The 7919-nt window shown below is 34.0% G+C and overlaps 1 long non-coding RNA gene across 1 annotated transcript; it reads left to right on the top strand.

Moving 5' to 3' along the window:
• The first annotated feature begins 2999 nt into the window (after positions 1 to 2999).
• LOC149163225 (uncharacterized) lies at positions 3000 to 4042 on the top strand. Its single transcript, XR_016261637.1, has 2 exons — positions 3000 to 3258; positions 3429 to 4042. It is a non-coding gene; the product is annotated as an uncharacterized LOC149163225 (long non-coding RNA).
• The last annotated feature ends 3877 nt before the right edge of the window (positions 4043 to 7919 follow it).

The raw sequence follows: 7919 nt of genomic DNA, 5'->3' as shown, positions 1-7919 counted from the left end.
TCTATTTTTGTTATTTTGCAGTTTGTTTCTCTGATGTGATCTTGTAATTTCTTTGGCACATTTTATATGGAGTTTTTGAGGCAAAGTAAGGTGCATGTCGTGAATGCATGTTTAAGAACATTAGTATTAGAACTGTGGGGTGAGCTCAATTGATAAGTGAATCCAACTTTTTCTGTATTGATGATATTTCTTTTCATTTTTAGCTCTAGAGTTGGATTTCTGCCTGACACTTTTTAAATAATTGGGAAGTTTTGCTTGCTACTATTGAGCTGCTCTTTTTTTGCTGTTTTAGTTATAGATAATTAGCTTTTCTATCATATTACTATTCTTTTAATATTTTGATACTCAATTTCTATCTTGTTATTCTATATAGGGAACTATATCATGATCTAGAGGATCAGAGTTTTTAAGCCAGGTTTCTCTTTGTCGTAAAGCTGCAAGAACAAATTTATTCTTGTGATGTACTCCAATTCTGAAACATTTTTCCAGGCCATTATCCCTCTTTTAAACTAATGGATACCATTTTTTGGAATTTCTTTTCTGTCTGTAACAAGTATACAATACAAGGTTATAGCCCAAGTCGTTAGCTCAACTTCTTGTTCCAATGTTGTGAGGCATTTGGCTAGTTCTGTGCAGCAGGTGCCTGATTTTGAATATCCCTTTGGTGAGGTTCCCAAGTCCATGCAGATGGGTTTACTGAAGATGCCATCCATGAATGTGAGGAAGCATCTTCTGGGTTTCCCTTTAAGGTTTCCCTTGGAAAAAGAATAAGGCTACAAGAAACATTTTTTTTCTGAAGCTAGATCATGACATTAATTTAGTCATATAACCTATAGAGCCAGTTTTTCAGACTTCGTTTCTCATGTGGCAAGGCATCAAATTTATTTTGATGTGCTCTATCCATGGGCTGGTATTGCTTGCCTGTCTTTATAACTAAACAACTTAGCTGGAATTTGTATACATTTATCTAAGGTTATTTATTTATTTATGAAATCGGCCTCTTAACTCGAGGGCTAGAGTGAGGTTGCTGCTACCAGGCCAGCCCACAGGTATACTCACTTAAGAGTTCACAAGGAGCAAATGTACAATTATTAGGTATATTCGTTTCATCAATCTGCGATTCAGAGGGCCACCAAATGCCATATCTGTGACTGATCTGTGCTTTATCCAGGCGGAAAAAATGACGCCTACTCTGCCAAAATGCTCCCAATATACTCATGGGCAGAGCTTCCTAAAGCAACTTCTAGCTTTGAAAAGACCTTCTGAAGCAAGCGTATATATAGCAGAAAACCACGAGGACTACTGCCTGAGATGCCATATGCCATAATACACGAAGAATCAATTGATTTTTGACGTAAATAAATTTAGATATTGCTAGAATTTCATGGCAAATACATTCTTGCATTGTGTCCCTCTCAACTATAAATACCAAGATTATGTAACCAGCACTGCTAATGCTTTTTCATGTTTAGATATTGTTAAAACAAATACAGTCTTGCATTTTGTCCCTCTCAACGATAAATACCAAGATTATGTAATCACTATTCCTAATGCTTTTTCATGGTATAAAATTGTGTGCATTGTGCACTGAAGAATCCCACCTATATACGAATGATATTCATTACACCCATATATGAATAATATTCATTAGTATGAAAGTGAAGCATTTTTATTTTTGTTATCAAGTATCTTCCACCGAGCATCCCTTATTGCGTTTTATATTCCTGCTCTGTTACACTTTTGACTGATTGCAAGCTTTTAAGCCATTCTCCTTAGTCTTTTGACTTTAAAGTTAGATGATTTGTGTAAGTAATGTAAGATTCACTTTGAAGTTAGATGATTCTCTTGGTTTTTTTTTACTTTCAAGTTAGATTATTTGTGTGAGTAATGTAAGATTCACTTTGAAGTTAGATGATTTGTGTAAGTAATGTAATGATCTTACAGGGAAGAAGCGTGGGTGTTTTTATCTCATTTGGCAAAGTCTAGATTTATTTTCCTTTTTAGATATGTAGATTACCTTTTTAGATCTCGCAGGGAGCTGGTTGACAGGAAAAAACTTCACAGAAGCATTTGATGCAACTTGCTTTCCCCTTACACTCTTTTCTAGTGCAATCGATCCAGGTTGGGCATCGGGTACAGCTCTTGTGTGTCGAAACACAACCCAAAAAAAAAATCGAAACTTATCAACATTTGTTCTTCATCCTATCAGTTCTCATGTTGAGCGTTCAATGTCTGGAGCAAAGAGTTTAAGTTGAGCGTTCAGTGTCTGGAGCAATCTGGACCAACTGAGCTAACTGTAGGGGCTGAGTTTTGTTTGTCTTCTTGCAATTAGAGGAATTGATTTTACTTCTTCTCACAGTTTTCCACTACTAGTAAGTTTTGTCTCTCCTCATGCAATTAGAGGAATCGATTTTACTTCTTGTTACCATTCTCCAACTCCACTCACATTATTCTGATTTTATAGCCTGAATATTTGATGATGCTATCTGCTAGCAATTGCAATCATTAAAGCTTCAACAAACTTGGTGGTTTTGTCCTATTCGGCGATTGGAAATTTGAGTATGAAAGCCAGACAGTTGATGTATCTTAATTCAGATCCCGTTTCCTTTTTTTGCAACGTAAAATTTTAATTTTTAAATATATATTTATAAAAAAATTTAAGGGTAGGGTTCTGATTCCCCGATCCTTTTGCCAATTTTGATTGCATCCATGGTTCGTGTAACTTTGGTTTTTATAATAATCTTTAAATTCCTAGTGAAGGCTTTTTAAAATCTTGTGTTAAGTATATCTGATTTGTGCCCCTTTAGGCTGTAGGGTAATGTTGAGATGAACACTTTTGCATACAAGTACGCAGTTTATACTAAAAATGATCTGTTGTTTTATTACCATTGTGATTTATTCTTGGTTTTGCCTTTGTGTAAGAAGTTCATGGTATCTTGTGTGAGTGAGCTTTTACTGGTCTTTGTTCTTCATGTAATGTTTGATATCTTATATGCAGATGTTAACATACCATGATATTTTGCTATTGGGACAGCAAAACCCACGCACTGAAACGTTCTCATTATCTGATCTCGTGTGGAGTAAGGTGAAGGATCGAAATATTGATAATGTTGCTGTCATTCCCCACGGCAGAGTTAAGGACTTTGTGAAGGGAGAGTGTTTCCGTGGTGGATGTAAATTTAATATTTCTTCAAGTAAGAAAAGGAAAAGAGGCGTTCCATATGAGCCAAGAGTTGATGCCGTTTTTGAATCCAAAGTGTAAGTTTTTTTTTGTTATTGTTTTTTTGTTTCTTCGTGTTTCTTATTTTATTTGTTTGTTTGTTGTTTGTAAATTTCATTGCATGAGTCTACTTTTTTATGCCTAAGATGGAAATATGTTTCATGCCTATAATTTTAATTAGTGCGTATATTTCTTTGTACATGCATAGATATCAATGCCTTTATGGCCCTGACGACCAGAGGGAGGGTGGAGAGACACGGAATAGCAGAAAGTGTAAGAAACCATCAGAGAAAAAATGTCGTGGACGACCATCTAAAAAGATAGGCTGTCAGTGTGAGTTTACTGTGAAACAGAGATGTGCTTGGCCAGATGTTGCCATTATCATATACAACCATCAGAAGCATGTCACTAAGTCTGGTTCTACTTGCCACGGACTGCCTGTGTGGGATTGCAAGAAGAGGAGAACTGAAATTGGAGGAGAACTGAAAGGCTGAGGTGACAATAAAGCTGTTAGCCACAAAATTGTATAGGATATTTTTCGTCTTTTTGGTGTACAATTAGTTACTCTTTTTTAAAGCTACTACTTTTTCACTACTTACTGTGAAAAAGAAGAAAGGCTTTTCTGCACAGAATTTTCCTTGACCACGTTAGAATGGGTCTCAGAGTTAGAGAATGTCTTCCACTTATTAAGAGATTTTTGGGCTCTACCAGTTGCTTGGTCGAATAAAGAAAGAGATTTTCTTTTCTTGTGATTACCAGGAAAGGAAAAAAAAAACAATTTATCTGCATTCTTTGATCTGTACAATTTGTTGGTTTGAACTTTGCGCTGAGGTGGCATGCTCTTGTTTTTGCAACAATTTGAGGTTTGAGGATGATTTTTGATGAAATATTTGCAACAATTTGTTTTAAACGAGCAATTATTGTGAAGATTAAGCAAACCTTGTTTAAATTTATAAGATATAAGATGGAATGGTAAAAATGTGTGTTAAATGTTAATCCTGCTGTTTAAATGATGATTGAAGAAGAAGAAGAAATTATTTTAACGTCCACGAGGCTAAAGATAGCCTATGAATTTTATTTTCGTTCATTTGATGAAGATTTAGGTTTATATTGAGCAAAATAGGCTTTGATGCTTTTAATATGTTTTATTTAGAGCTCAAATAATTATCAATGAGCGTTATTATGGTTCTTTTGATGAAGATCCAGTGTCATTTTGAGCAAAATAAGCTTTGACTCTTTTAATAGAATTCAAATGATGATCAATGAGCCTTCTTTTGGTTAATTTGATGAAGATTTAGTTTCAAAATTTCTGAGGTTTTTTAATATATTTTAGTTAGATTTCTGTCCTTGAATTGCTGTAAAATTCCTTGTTCTGGTGGAGTTTCGTGAATATTTTCGTGGCTCTTGCTTAAACATGCAATTTGAAAGTTCAGCTGGATTTCGTTAATTAGTTTGCTGGGAATTGAAATTTGAGGGCTGGCCAGGGTTTAATAATATTTATGCTGTTGAAATGCTCTGAACAAAGGCTTTCTTTAGCAACTTCTGTAGGAGCATGGGTTGGATTAGAGCTAGGTTTGCCAAATCTTACGTTAATGGCCAAGTTTCTTGTTCGGATGTGTGAATAGCATTTGGCTGATAATTATGTTTTTTGAGAGATTTTATTCGAGCCATACGTTGTAAAATATATATGAGATCTCTGCTCTCTGACCGCAGGAAACTTTGCAACCTGGATCAAATGGCTTTTATCATTTATATTAAGATTAAGCAAATTTTGTTTAAATTTATAAGATATAAGATGGAATGGTAAAAATGTGTGTTAAATGTTAATCCTGCTGTTTAAATGATGATTGATGAATTTTATTTTCGTTCATTTGATGAAGATTTAGGTTTATATCGAGCAAAATAGGCTTTGATGCTTTTAATATGTTTTATTTAGAGCTCAAATAATTATCAATGAGCGTTATTATGGTTCTTTTGATGAAGATCCAGTGTCATTTTGAGCAAAATAAGCTTTGACTCTTTTAATAGAATTCAAATGATGATCAATGAGCCTTCTTTTGGTTAATTTGATGAAGATTTAGTTTCAAAATTTCTGAGGCAACAATTTGAGGTTTGAGGATGATTTTTGATGAAATATTTGCAACAATTTGTTTTAAACGAGCAATTATTGTGAAGATTAAGCAAATTTTGTTTAAATTTATAAGATATAAGATGGAATGGTAAAAATGTGTGTTAAATGTTAATCCTGCTGTTTAAATGATGATTGATGAATTTTATTTTCGTTCATTTGATGAAGATTTAGGTTTATATTGAGCAAAATAGGCTTTGATGCTTTTAATATGTTTTATTTAGAGCTCAAATAATTATCAATGAGCGTTATTATGGTTCTTTTGATGAAGATCCAGTGTCATTTTGAGCAAAATAAGCTTTGACTCTTTTAATAGAATTCAAATGATGATCAATGAGCCTTCTTTTGGTTAATTTGATGAAGATTTAGTTTCAAAATTTCTGAGGCAACAATTTGAGGTTTGAGGATGATTTTTGATGAAATATTTGCAACAATTTGTTTTAAACGAGCAATTATTGTGAAGATTAAGCAAATTTTGTTTAAATTTATAAGATGTAAGATGGAATGGTAAAAATGTGTGTTAAATGTTAATCCTGCTGTTTAAATGATGATTGATGAATTTTATTTTCGTTCATTTGATGAAGATTTAGGTTTATATTGAGCAAAATAGGCTTTGATGCTTTTAATATGTTTTATTTAGAGCTCAAATAATTATCAATGAGCGTTATTATGGTTCTTTTGATGAAGATCCAGTGTCATTTTGAGCAAAATAAGCTTTGACTCTTTTAATAGAATTCAAATGATGATCAATGAGCCTTCTTTTGGTTAATTGGATGAAGATTTAGTTTCAAAATTTCTGAGGTTTTTTAATATATTTTAGTTAGATTTCTGTCCTTGAATTGCTGTAAAATTCCTTGTTCTTGTGGAGTTTCGTGAATATTTTCGTGGCTCTTGCTTAAACATGCAATTTGAAAGTTCAGCTGGATTTCGTTAATTAGTTTGCTGGGAATTGAAATTTGAGGGCTGGCCAGGGTTTAATAATATTTATGCTGTTGAAATGCTCTGAACAAAGGCTTTCTTTAGCGACTTCTGTAGGAGCATGGGTTGGATTAGAGCTAGGTTTGCCAAATCTTACGTTAATGGCCAAGTTTCTTGTTCGGATGTGTGAATAGCATTTGGCTGATAATTATGTTTTTTGAGAGATTTTATTCGAGCCATACGTTGTAAAATATATATGAGATCTCTGCTCTCTGACCGCAGGAAACTTTGCAACCTGGATCAAATGGCTTTTATCGTTTATATTGGCCTTGCTTTTCTCGTCTTAACATCGGTTTGTGCGGCTAATGACGGCTTAGCAAGAATTGAATTGAAGAAAAAGGGATTGGATCAAAAAACTTTACAGGCTGCAAGGATTGTTGCAAGGGAAGGGGGGCTTTCTAATGAAGCTAATAGAAGGTATGGTCTGAGAGGGGATTTGGGCTACTCCGAATCTGCAAAAGGAGAATATGTTCCTCTGAAGAATTACTTGGATGCTCAGTATTAGGGAGAAATTGGTCTTGGTACTCCTCAGAAGTTCACTGTAATTTTCGACACAGGAAGCTCTAATCTTTGGGTGCCTTTATCGAAATGTTACTTGTCGGTATGACTCTTATTTTTTAAGATTTTATTTATTTGAAATCACGACTCTTATTTTTTAAGATTTTATTTATTTGAAATCACCGTTATCTATTGACGTTTCAATAGCGTTTAGTCTGTGCATCAGTAATCAATAACATCATTATGACCCCTCTGAGATTGAGATTAAGAAATGCTATCTCCTAATTTAGGATGGATTATTAATGTGGAATGAAATCCCACCACTATGGTAAGTAGTAAGATAGCTTTCAAGATCAGATAAGCAACAACTACAAGTCCATAATGGTCCAGAATTCCTGTTAGTCTCTTAGACAGAGTGTCGTAAATATCATTCCATCTATTTACTTGAATTCAATTTGCGTGTCTTGTAAGCAAACGGAGATTTCAATCTCTTGTGTGCCTTCAAAATATAACAAACGATATGTCTGTACTCCTGAATTCAGTGTGTGTATGGATGTGACTGTTCGAGATACTTCTTAATTACTCTCGGATTAGGTGAACTGGTTATCCTTCTTTCCTGATTTGTTGGTTTGCAAAGAAATGGGATTTCCTTTGCTCACTTCTTCTTTATATGTTTGCCGAGGATTTAATGGTGCGTGGGTTGCATGTTTGGGTTGTGTGCTTCTGCTATTACAGGGCTGATATGTTGGTTATCGATAACATGATTGTATAGAACAATTTTTGATTTTAAGGGATTGATGGAAAGCTTTCAATTGTTCTTGCTTATTTTGTGCAGATTGCTTGCTATTTTCATTCAAAGTACAAGGCAAGCCAATCAACCTCCTATAGTGTCAATGGTAACATGCTTATTTACCTTTTATATTTGCTAATGACTTGCCTATCGTTCTTTTAATAAGGGGGATTGTTTGTTTTTATCAACAAATAGATTAGCTTATTTTCATTGTATATCAAAGGTTGTTTGCATGTCTACAATGAATAATTGGTGAAGAGGGTACGTACCATGTAATTGAGTTTTGAAACCTAAAAGATATCACC

The sequence above is a fragment of the Pinus tabuliformis genome, chromosome 5_2, assembly GCF_031772625.1.
Source record: "Pinus tabuliformis cultivar Carrire ecotype Pingquan chromosome 5_2, CPIR1, whole genome shotgun sequence".
Taxonomy (NCBI): Eukaryota; Viridiplantae; Streptophyta; class Pinopsida; order Pinales; family Pinaceae; genus Pinus; species Pinus tabuliformis.
This window is presented reverse-complemented; position numbering and strand designations above follow the sequence as displayed.